Raw genomic sequence first — 12,803 nt, 5'->3', positions numbered from 1 at the left:
CTTGAAGAAAGAGCAGGAAAGCACAGTGTGGCTGCTGTGGTTTCAGGTGGTGTGCCTCTGGGAGCCAGGGGCATGGAAAGAATAGCTCTGGATCTCCTGCACCCACAAGGCAAGAGGCCTATAGCAACATAAGACATGAACAGGATCTGAATCCAGACAATCCAAGACTTGGGTCCTCAATCTACCTGTGTCTAGCTTGTGTCATTTTCCCTCTGTGAGCCTGCTTCTGCATCCACGAAAAGAGGATAATAACTGCCTTGTAGGAGTATTGGGATAATCAGGGTAAAGCACTTTGCAAACTGAAATCATTAGCAGAGGTGAGTGCCAAGGCTGCTCCCTCTAGCTTCTCTCACTACACGTGAGCTGTGGGACAATAGACCAGGTTGCCACCTCAGCTGGGAGGCCAGGAGTGGTGGCGAGGCTGGCACTGAGGTGGTAGGCTGAGGGAGGAGGGAATGTCATTGCCCCCATTTTCTTGTTGGGGTCCCTCTGACCTCAGGACACTCCATTCCAGCTGGCATGCCTCAAAGGGACTGCCTGTCCTCTGAGGTCCTAGTCCTCAGAGGGGAGCCCTGAACCTCCCAGGCAGCAGCTGAGAGGCTTGAGGATCCGTGATATGGCTCAGCTCCCTCAGCCACAGGGATCGCATGGGCAGAGTCCCCTCCCAACCCAGTAACTCAGAACTGAAATGCTGTTGGGGAGGCTGAGTGTGAGAAACTGAGGACTCCATAGCTGCCAACTCCTAAGCTGACACTGGACACCTGTCACAGTAACAGCACCACTTTAATTTTGTTCATAATTTTGTTCATGAGGCCAGCAATCTTGAGAGGGAGGTAGGACAGATACAGTTGAAACTCCAATTTTTTAAGATGAAGAGACTCTCAGCCAACATAAGGATTTGTCTGAAGTCACACAGTTCTTAAAAAACAAAAAACCCCAAGCAACTCTTTTGGCCCTAAAGACACCACTTCGTACAAGTATTTCTATCAAGAGAGACCTACCTTCCGTCTCTCTCCATCTGTTCTCTCTTTAAACTCCCAGCGTAGGTGTAGAGGTGAGTGTGCTCCTCATTCTCGCCTTGTGTACGTTACCATTGTCAAGCTTTGCAAAGACCTTCTCTTGTTTTGTTTGATTTAATATTTCATTTTCCCATCATCCACAGTTTCTATTCCCATTCAACCCCTCTTCTTACCCTCTAAAGGGCACCCCCTCCAATTTGGTTGGTTGGTTGGTTGGTTCTTTCATTAATTAATTAATTGATTTATTCATTTGTAGGCTTGAGCCAGGTACGTTGCTGACCAATATTATATTCATACTGCTATTTTTAAGAAGTATACTTGATTTACAGTGTTGTGCCAATTTCTGCTGTAGAACAAAGTGACCCAGTCATATATATATATATATATATATACACACACCTTCCATTTCTTTTCTTTACTTTTCTTTTCTTTTTTTGCTTAGGGCTGCACCTGCGGCATATGGAAGTTCCCAGGCTAGGGGTCAAACAGAGCTACAACTGCTGGCCTACACCACAGCCACAGCAACGTGAGATCCAAGCCACGTCTGTTACCTACCATCACAGCTCACTGCAACCCGGGATCCTTAACCCACTGAGCAAGGCCAGGGATCGAACCTGCAACCTCATGGATCCTAGTCAGGTTCGTTAACTGCTGAGCCACGAAGGGAACTCCCTCACACCTTCCATTTCTTATATTATCTTCCATCATGGTCTATCCCAAGAGACTGGATATAGTTTCTGTGCTATAGAGTAGGACCTCATTGCTTATCCATTCTAAATGTAATAGTTTGTGTCTACTAACCCCAAACTCCCAATCCATCCCACTCTCTCCCCCTCCCCCTTGGCAATCACAAGTCTTTTCTCTATGTCTGTGAGTCTGTTTCTGTTCTGTAGATAGGTTCATTTGTGCCATATTTTAGATTCCACATATAAGTGATACGGTATTTGTCTTTCTCTTTCTGACTTCACTTAGTATGAGAATCTCTAGTGGCAACCATGTTGTTGCAAATGGCACTATTTTGTTCTTTTTTATGGCTGAGTAAATATTCCATTGTATACATGTACAATGTCTTAACCTTAATCTGTCACTGGACATTTTTAGATTGTTTCCATGTCTTGGCTATTGTCAATAATGCTGCCATGAACATATAGGTACATGTATCTTTTTGAATTATAGTTTTGTCTGGATATATGATCTAGAGTGGGATTGATTGATCATATTGTAGTTCTATATTTAGTTTTCTGAGGAACCTCCATACTGTTTTCCATAGTGGTTTTACCAATTTACAGTTCCATCAGCCGTGTAGGAGGGTTCCCTTTTTCCCATACCCTCTTCAGCATTTGTTATTTGTATACTTATTAATGATGGCCATTCTTTGTACCTTTGATTTGCATTTCTCTAATAGCGATGTTGAACATTTTTTGATGTGCCTACTGGTCTTTGGATAAATGTCTCTTTAGGTCTTCTGCCCATCTTTCAATTGGGTTTTGTTGTTGTTGAATTTGTATGAGTTGTCTGTGTATTTTAGAGATTAAGCCCTTGTCCCATGCATGGTTTGCAACTATTTTCTCCCATTCTGGAGGTTTTTTCATTTTTTTATGGTTTTCTTTGTTGTGTGAAAGCTTATAAATTTTATTATGTCTCATTGTGGGTTTTTTTTTTTTTTCTTTTGTCCTTTTTAGAGCTGCATCCAGGGCATATGGAGGTTCCCAGGCTAGGGGTCTAATCAGAGCTGTAGCTGCTGGCCTACGCCAGAGCCACAGCAATGCCAGATCCGAGCTGCATCTGTGACTTACACCACAGCTCACAGCAACGCCAGATCCTTAACCCTCTGAGCGAGGCCAGGGATCAAACCTACAACCTCATGGTTCCTAGTCATATTCTTTTCCACTGCGCCACAATGGGAATTCCCCATTGTTTATTTTTGTTTTTATTTCTGTTGCCTTGGGAGAGTGACCTAAGAAAACATTTGTATGGTTGATGTCTGAGAATGTTTTGCCTATATTCTCTTCTAGGAGTTTTATGGTGTCATGTCTTATGTTTAAGTCTTTAAGACATTTTGAGTTTATTTTGTGCACTGTGTGAGGATGTGTTCTAGTTTCATTGGTTTACCTGCAGTTGTCCAGTTTTGCCAGCATCACTTGCTGAAGAGACTGTCTTTTTCCCATTTTATATTCTTGCCTCCTTTGTTGAAGATGGACCATAGGTATCTAGGTTTATTCTGGACTCTTTGGTCTGTATGTCGGTTTTGGTACCAATACCACACAGTCTGGATTACTGTAGTTTTATAAGATTGTCTGAAATCTGGGAGAGTTATGCCTCCTGCTTTGTTTTTATTCCTCAGATTGCTTTGGCAATTCTGGGTCTTTTATGGTTCCATATAAATTTTTGGATTATTTGGTCTAATTCTGTGAAAAATGTCATTGGTAATTTGATACAGATCACATTAAATCTGTAGATTGCTTTGGGTTTTATGGCCATTGAAACAATGTTAATTCTTCTAAATCAAGGGCATAGGCTATCTTTCCATTTCTTTGAATCCTCTTTAGTTTCCTTGATTAATGTTTTATAGTTCTCAGCTTCTAAGTCTTTCACCTTCTTGGTCAGGTTTATTCCTATGTGGGTTTTTTTTTTTTTTTTGGTGTGATTTTTTTAATATTCCTTTTCTAATTTTTCATTGTTAGTATACAGAAGTGAAACTGATTTCTGAATATTAGTCTTGTATCCTGATACTTTGCTGAATTTGTTGATCAGTTTGAGTAGTTTTTGTGTGGAGTCCTTGGGCTTTTCTCTATATATCATCATGTCATCTGCATATAATGACAATTTTACCTCTTCTCTTCTCTTCTCTTCCAGTTTGAATATCTTTTATTTCTTTTGTTTGTCTGATTGGTGTGGCTAGGACTTCCAGTACTTCAGTGAATAAAAGTGATGAGAGTGGGCATCCTTGTCCTATTCCAGATTTTAGCAGGAAGGCTTTCAGCTTTTCTCTGTTGAGTACCATATTGGCTGTGGGTACGTCCTAAGTGGCTTTTATTATGTTGAGATATGTCCCCTCTATACCCACTTTAGTAAGAGTTTTTATCATGAATGGATGTTGAATTTTGTCAAATGCTTTTTCTGCATCTATTGAGATGATCATGTGGTTTTTGACTTTTCTGTTGTTAATGTGGTATATTGCATTGATTGATTTGCATATGTAGAACCATCCTTATAAATTTGAGATGAGCCTCACTTGATCATGGTGTATGATCTTTTTTAATGTGTTGTTGGATTCAGTTGACTAAAATTTTGTTGAGAATTTTTTCATCTATATTCATCAAAGATGTTAGCCTATAATTTTCTTTTTTGGTGGTATCTTTGGTTTTGGTATTAAGGTGATGGCTTCATAGAATGTCTTTGGGAGTGTTTCTTCTTCAGTCTTTTGGAAAAGTTTAAGAAGGATTGGTATAAATTCTTTGTACAGTTGGTAGAATTCATCTGTGAATCCATCTGGTCCTGGATTTTGTTTTCAGGGAGTTTTTTTTTTTTTTTTTCTTATATGTTCAATTTCATCTCTAGTGATTGGTCTGTTCAAATTGTCTATTTCTTCTTCATTCAGTTTTGGTGGGCTGTGTGTTTCTAGAAAGTTGTCCATTGCTTCTAGGTTGTCAAATTTGTTGGCATGTAATTGTTCATAGTATTCTTTTAATTTTTTTGTTATTTCTTCACTATCAGTTGAGAGTTCTTTTCATTTTGTTTGTTTGGGTTCTCACTCTCTTCGTATTGAGTCTGGTTAGGTTCTTCAATTTTGTTTGCTTTTTCAAAGAACTAGCTCTTGGTTTTATTGATCTTTTTTTCTATTGTTTTTCTTTTAATCTCTATTTTATTTATTTCCTCTCTGATCTTATGATTTCCTTCTGCTGACTTTAGGTTTTGTTTATTCTTTTTCTAATTCTTTTAGATGATAGGCTACATTGTTTATTTGAGGTTTTTCTTGTTTTTTTTTTTAAGGAAGATATGTATTGCTCTGAACTTCCTTCTAAGAACTGCTTTTGGAGCATCTCATAGATTTTTTATGGTTGTATTTTTATTGCCATTTGTCTTAAGGTATTTTTTTTAATGTCGTTTTTGAGTTCCTCTTTGACACATTGGTTTTTAGTAGCATGTTGTTTAGTCTCCATGGAGTCAGTTTTTTCTCTTTTCTTTTCCTGTCTTTGATTTCTAGTTTCATGACATTATCATCAGAAAAAATGCTTGAAATACTTTCTATACTTGAATTTTTTGAGGTTAGTTTTGTGCCCCAGTATGTGGTCAGTCTTAGAGAATATTCCCTGTGCACTTGAAAAGAATGTGTATTCTGGTCTTTTTGGATGTAATGCCTTGAAACTATCAATTAAGTCTAAGTGTTCTATTGTATCATTTAGGATCTCTATTGCATTATTGGTTTTCTGTGTGGAAGGTCTGTCCATTGATGTGAGTGGTGTGTTAAAATATCCTACTATTATTGTATACCCATTAATTTCTCCTTTTATGTGTCTTAGTAATTATATGTATTTGGATGCTTCTATATTAGGGGCATATATATTGATGAGTTTAATATCCTCTTCTGGAATCGAACATTTTATCGTTAAATAGTGTCCTTCTTTATCCTTCTTTATGGCCTTTGTTTTAAAGTCTGTTTTGTCTGATATGAGTATTGCGACTCTTGCTTTCCTTTCATTTCCATTCACATGAAATGTCTTTTTCCATCCCCTCACTTTCAATTTTTATGTGTCCTTTGCCCTAAGATGGGTATCTTGTAGGCAACATATTGTAGGTTCTTGTTATTTTATCTAGCCTGACACTCATGTCTTTTTTTTTTCCACTCTATGTCTTTTGATTGAAGCACTCAGTCCATTGACATTTAAGGTAATTATTATTATTATCATTTATTTTCTTTTTTAACTCATGAATTTTATTACATTTATAATTGTATTAAGGTAATTATTAATAAATATGTATTTGTTGCCATTTTAAACCTTGTTTTCCATTTGATTGTATGTTTCTCCTTTGTTCCTTTCTTTTTCTTTTTTTGGTTGAATGATTTCCTTTTATCTTATGCTGTGGCCTCTTCTTTTTAGTTTTTGTGAATGTATTGTTTGATTTGTAGTTGCGCTGGTTTTCAAATATGTTAACCCCTTCGTATATCTGCTTGCTTTAGACTGATGGACTGATATAGTCTCAAACACATTCTTAAAAAAAGAATCTAGATTTTATTACTCTCCTTCTCCACGTTTTATGATTTTTTTTTTTTTTTGGTCTTTTCTATGGCCGCGCTCATGGCATATGAGGTTCCCAAGCTAGGGGTCTAATAGGAGCTGTAGACCCTGGCCTACACCAGAGCCACAGCAACGTGGGATTCCAGCTGCGTCTGCAACCTATACCACAGCTCACGGCAACATACGATTTTTTATATCCTTTTTACATCTTTATGTTTATCCTTTTGGGGTTCCTTGTAGTTATCATCACTTTCACAAATTGATATGTATACTGGCCTATTTAAGTGATTACTTTCCAATTGTGATTTCTTCCATCCTATATCTTCTTACTTCTTTCCTATTTAGAGAAGACCTTTCAATATTTCTTTTAGAATGGTTTTAGTATTTCTCTTTCTTTTATTTTTTGTTTGTCTGAGGAATTATTTCTCCTTCTATTTTAAATGATAATATTGCTGGATAGAGTATTCTAATTTGGAAATTTTTCTCTTTTAGAACTTTGAATATATCTTGCCCCTCTCTTCTTGCCTGTGGCATTTCTATAGAGAAATCAATTGATAGTCTTATGGGGGTTCCGTTATAATTAACTCTTTGTTTTTCTCTTGCTGCCTTTAGAATCCTCTCCTTATCTTTAACTTTTGCCATTTTTATTATAATATGTCTTGGTGTAGGTCTCTTTGAGTTCAACTTGTTTGGGGCCCTCTGTGTTTCTTGTATCTGGATATTTGTTTCCTTCTTTAGATTTGGAAAGTTTTCAGCCATAATTTCTTCAGATAGCTTTTCAATCCCCTTTTCTTTTTCTCTCATTCTGGAATTCCTATTATGTATAGATTGGCACACTTTATAGTATTCCATAGATATCGTATATTGCTTGCTTTCTTTGTTTCTTTTTCATTTGGCTTTCTGTCTGCTGTCCTGCTTGGTAACTTCCTTTCCATTATTCTACCTTCCAAGTCACTTATTTGTTCCTCTGCATTATCCATTCTGCTCTTCAATGCCTTTAACCCAGTTTGTGTCTCTGAAAATGAATTTTCTAATTTTTCATGGCTCCTCCTTATAGTTTCTAGTTCCTTTCTAAAGTAATATGTATAACTGTTGCTATCCATTCTTAATTCCTTCAGTATTTTCATTACCTCTCTTTTGAACTCTGTGTCTGTTAGATCACAGAGGTCTATTTCATTGCTTTTTCAGGGGAATTCTCCTGTTCTTTCAACTGGGAATGGTTCCTGTGCTTCTTCATTTTGCTTACATATTTTCTTTCCGTTTTTTTTTTTTTTTTTTTTTTTTGTCTTTTTAGGGCCACACACATGGCATATGGAAGTTCCCAGGCTAGGGGTTGAATCAGAGCTGTAGCTGCTGGCCTATGCCATAGCCACAGCAATGTGGGATCCAAGCCATGTCTGTGACCTACACCACAGCTCATGGCAATGCCAGATCCTTAACTGACTGAGTGAGTCCAGGGATTGAAACTATGTCCTCATGGATATTAGTCAGATTTGTTTCTGTTGCACCATGATGGGAACTCCCTCCTCTGCCATCTTGATCCCTCTATATAATGCTATTAATAAGCATTTTTTATTACTTTTTTTTTTAATAACTCATGGACCCTAACCTTGGGTCCTTTTTCTCTTTATTCTTAGTCATTTCCCATTTAGGTTTATATACTTTACTCATCACCTACTCCTACCCTCCCTAAGTATATTACCTGCCACTTGTGCCTACCTAATTTGTTTCGTTGTTATTGGCTTCTGTTTTGTTTTGTATTATTCCGGACTTAATCATCTCAGAGGGGTTTCCCTGCTTATTTTGTATTATCTGTTTATTTACTCTACATGCTTCTGAGAGCTTCATCCAAGTCAGTGACAGTGATGGCCACAATCAACCACTTTAGTCTGTCCCCACCATCACCTAAAAGTCTGAGTAAACTCCTTATAAAGATGACAGTAAATCACTCAAACCCTTGTTTGATCTTAAGCCTTTTACAAGTTTTACATACTCTTACATTTACATATTCTGAATTCTAGAGCAGTGGTGTCCCATAGAAATTTCCATGATAATCCACAATAATGGAAATAGTCTATACTTTTGTGTTGCCTAGTATGGTACCCATTAATGACATGTGGCTATTTGAACAGTGGCTTGTGTGACTGAGGAACTAAAGTTTAATATTAATTAATTAAAAGTAAAATTTAAATAGCTTCATGTGGCTACCTATTGTCATGCACAGATCAACTGCATTTACCCAAAATGTGGTTCCTGGACCAGAAGCATTGCCATCTGGAAGCTGAGAGTTTGTTAGAAATGCAGACTTTCAGGCACATTGAGTTCTACTGAATTAAATCTGCATTTTAACAAGGTTATCATATGATGTCTATGCTCACTCAATATTCTGCCCTTCACCCCAGATTTATTGAAATATAATTGACATATAACATTGTGTAAGTTTAAGGTGTACAATGGCTGATCTGGTATACTTGTATATTGCAAAATGATTACACCATAGCACTAGCTAACACATGCATCATGTCATATAATTAACATCTCTTTTTTGGGGGGTGAGAATGTTTAAGTTCTTCTACTTTGGCAATTTTCAAGTATATAATACAATATTACTAACTATAATCATCATACTGTATATTAGATTCCCAGAACTATTTGATATTACCAGAAGTTTATACTCTTTGACCAACACTTCCCCATTTCCCCCATCCTCCAGCCCTTGGTAACCTCCATTGTAGTCTATTTCCATGAGTTCAGCTTTTTATATTCCACATATAAGTGATATACAGTATTTGTCTTTCTCTGTCTGGCTTGTTTCACCTAGCATAACACCCTCAAGTTCCATCCATGTTGTCACAAATGGCAGGCTGTCCCTCTTTATCATACCTGAATAACATTTGTGTATATATATATATATACATATACACACACACACACATATATATCTCACATACTAATGGGTAGAGAAATTATGAGATTATACCTATATCTATAATCTCACTTCTTTATCATTGATGAACACTGAGGTTGTTGTCAGTTTTAGCTATTCTGAATAAAATGCTGCAAGTTATATGGGAGTACAAATTCTTTTTGAGATCCTGCTTCCATTTCCTTTGGCTATATACCTAGAAGTGGGATTGCTGGATCATATGGAAGTTCTATTTTTAATTTTTTGAGAAATTTCAATACTGTTTTCCATAGTGGATATATCAGTTAATGTTCCCATTGGAGTTCCCTGGTGACCTAACAGGTTAAAGACCATGCATTGTCACTGCTATGGCACAAGTTTGATCCCTGGTCAGGGAACTTCCATGACATAGGCGTGCCAAAACAAACTGACAAAAAAAATTCCCATTTTTGTGCAAAATGGTTGCCTTTTCTTTACATCCTTGCCAGATCTTTTTATTTCTTGACTTTTGGGTGATAATCATTCTAATACATGTGAGGTAATATCTCGTGATTTTGGTTTGAATTTCTCTGATAATTAGTAATGTTGAGCACCTTTTCACCTGTTGACCATTTGTGTGTCTTCTCTAGAAAAATATCTTTTAAAAGAAGTCAGAGTGTTTGCTTTTTTGCTGTTGAGTTGTAAGAGTTCTTTGTATTTTTTGATTACTAACCCCTTATCAGATATATGATTTGTAAATATTTTCTCCCATTCAGTAGATCTGATTTTTTGGTTTAAATTTTTTTCCTTAAAGGTACCATGCTTCTTTGTAAGAATGATACTCAAATACTGCATGGTTTGTTTTGTTTTGGTTTTGCTATTCTGAAAGAAAAAGTATGCTTCTAATATATTTGCTATTTTAACATACTTTTTATTGGTTATGTGGAGGAAATATTTGTGGAAGCAATATTTGTGATATTTTTATTGAGCAAACTTGCTGAGCTTTCTTATTAGCTTTAATAATTTGTTGATTATGTTGAGTTTTCCTATTGTGGTCAGTCATAGTTCTCTCTCTTTCCTTCCTATGGCTCTTATTTATTTTCTGATTTTATTCTTCTGGCTAAGTCTCTAGTACTATGCTGAACCATAGCAGTGACAACAGGCACCCTTCACCATGAGGATGAATCTAAACTACAGATACTTAATATATAGCCTTCATCAAGTTGAGAAAATATGTATTCATTCCAGTTCTATGAGAGTTTTTTAAAAAATTCAAAAGTGCTTATTTGATAGAAATGCTTTTCAGATTGCTTTTTGATATAAATATTCAAATGTTTTTAGAAACACTTCCTGAGACAATCATGAAATTTTTCTTCTTTTGTTCATAAATGGTAAAAAGTACATTAATAGTTTTTCTCACATTAAATTTTACTGTATTTTGAAAATATGCTTTACTTGGTCATAACTTTTTAAATACACTGTCAGATATAGTTAGCTAATATTTTATTTAGAATTTCTTATCTATATTCAAACATGAAGTAACCTTATAGCTTTTTTGTTTGTTTTTACCATACTTATCTGACTTTGTAATCAAGGTTAGACCAGTCTCATAACAAAGGAGAAACTGATTTATATTTTCTGGAACAGTTTGTGTATGTCAGGGTATTACCTCATCCTTACAGGTGGGTGGAACTTATCTGTAAAACCATCTAAGCCTACGTCTTTTCAGGAAGAGAGATGGTCTTTGATTATATTATAATTCTTTATTGAATACTCAACAATTTCAGTTTGCTCTTTATTATTGTTGCAACTTTGGAATTTCATACTTTTCCAGAATTGTATCAATTTTAATGTCTCCAAATTATAATTTTTCAAAGTATTGTTAGTCTAAAACTTTTTATCGTGTTTGTATTTCTTTCAATATTAACCACTTGTTTACATCTCTTTTTTCCTCCACTACTTTGTCATATACTATTTGTATATTTTACAGCCTTTTCAAGAAACCAGTTTGTTTAATCCTATTGTTTCTGCTGTTTCCCTGATTTCTGACATTATGTATATGTTTTCCTTTCCTCCCTTCCTCCTTCTCCTTGTTCTGAGGCTAATTAAAAAATTAGTTCTAATGGAGTTCCCATTGTGGCTCAGTGGTTAACCAATCCGACTGGGAACCATGAGGCTGTGGGTTCGATCCCTGACCTTGCTCATCAGGTTAAGGATCCGGCGTTGCCATGAACTGTGGTGTAGGTCACAGATACGACTCAGGCTCAGATCCCGAGTTGTGTCTATAACTCTGATTAGACCCCTAGCCTGGGAACCTCCATATGCCACGGGAAGCAGCCCTAGAAGAGGCAAAAAGTCAAAAAAAAAAAAAATTAGCTCTAAGAATGTTTCAAAAGGGGTTTGGAGATAAGCTATGTGAAGCCTTCTATACTTGATACTATTTTTTATTTTACTTGAATATAAGCAATAGTTTGGCTGGATATAAAATTAAAGGTTTGAAATTCTTTTCAGTCAACATTTAAAATACTATGTCATTGCTTTTTTTTTTCTTTTTAGTGCCACACCCACAGCATATGGAAGTTCCCAGGCTAGGGGTCGAATCAGAGCCACAGCTGCCAGCCTACACCACAGCCACAGCAATGTCAGATCTGAGCCGTATCTGTGACCTACACCATAGCTTACAGCAATGCTGGATCCTTAACCCAATGAGTGAGGCCAGGGATGGAACCTGCAACCTCATGGTTCCTCGTCGTATTCATTTCTGCTGCACCACCATGAGAACTCATATCTATCTTTGTTATTGAGGTTTCATGTCATTCTGATTCATTTTCCTTTTTAGTTGATCTACTTTTTCTTAATAGACAATTTGAAATTTTTCCTGTTGTTAAAATTCTTAAACTTCACTCCACTATTTCTATATGTGAATTCTGTTTTTTATCTATTTTGTTTAGCATTGAATCCTTTCAACAGAAGTTTTAAATTTTCTTTATTTCTACAAAATTCTCAATTATTATATCATCAATATGTCCTCTCTCCTTAATTCATTTTCCCATTCTGGTTCCAAAGTCTATAATCCTAACCATGGTACTATCCTCCCTCTCTGAAAGTAAGTCAACATTTGTTGCCCTTGTCTGTTTAGGCACTGCCTTCCTCCACCACATTGTGGAAGCAGTGATAGGATCCTGTTTTGCCTCTGTATTCTTAGTGCTCAGTGTTCACTGTGTGTTAAATGAATGAATGAATGAATAAACTAAGAGAATGGAGGAGTGACAGTGGCCACAGGGCTGGAGCAGGAGGTGCTGTGGGGCCAGGGCAGCAACCAAGCTTCATGACAATATTGTGTGCTCACACCCAGGTGCATGACCTCTATCAGGCTGGCAGCCCCTTTAGCAGATCCCTCCCTGTAGGAGGAAGCACCTGGGGGCTGCCAGCCCAGCCCAGTCATGTTCTAAGACCAAACCTCGGGTACATGCCTGCCATATCTTCAACTAGCTCTCCATTTGCTCCAAAGCTACATTTTGATATCTGTGGGGGATCCTCCTATGAGGTTGGTCTGATTCTTTCTGTCCAGCTGTGGGACCTATGGCAAGTTGCCTCTTCTTTGACCCTCAGTTTTCTCTTCCATAACTTGGGGATAATGTTACTGTCCTATTCAGCTTC

This window comes from Sus scrofa, chromosome 3 (assembly GCF_000003025.6).
Source record: "Sus scrofa isolate TJ Tabasco breed Duroc chromosome 3, Sscrofa11.1, whole genome shotgun sequence".
Lineage (NCBI taxonomy): Eukaryota > Metazoa > Chordata > Mammalia > Artiodactyla > Suidae > Sus > Sus scrofa.
The sequence above is the reverse complement of the archived record's forward strand: the minus strand, read 5'-3'. Positions refer to the sequence as shown.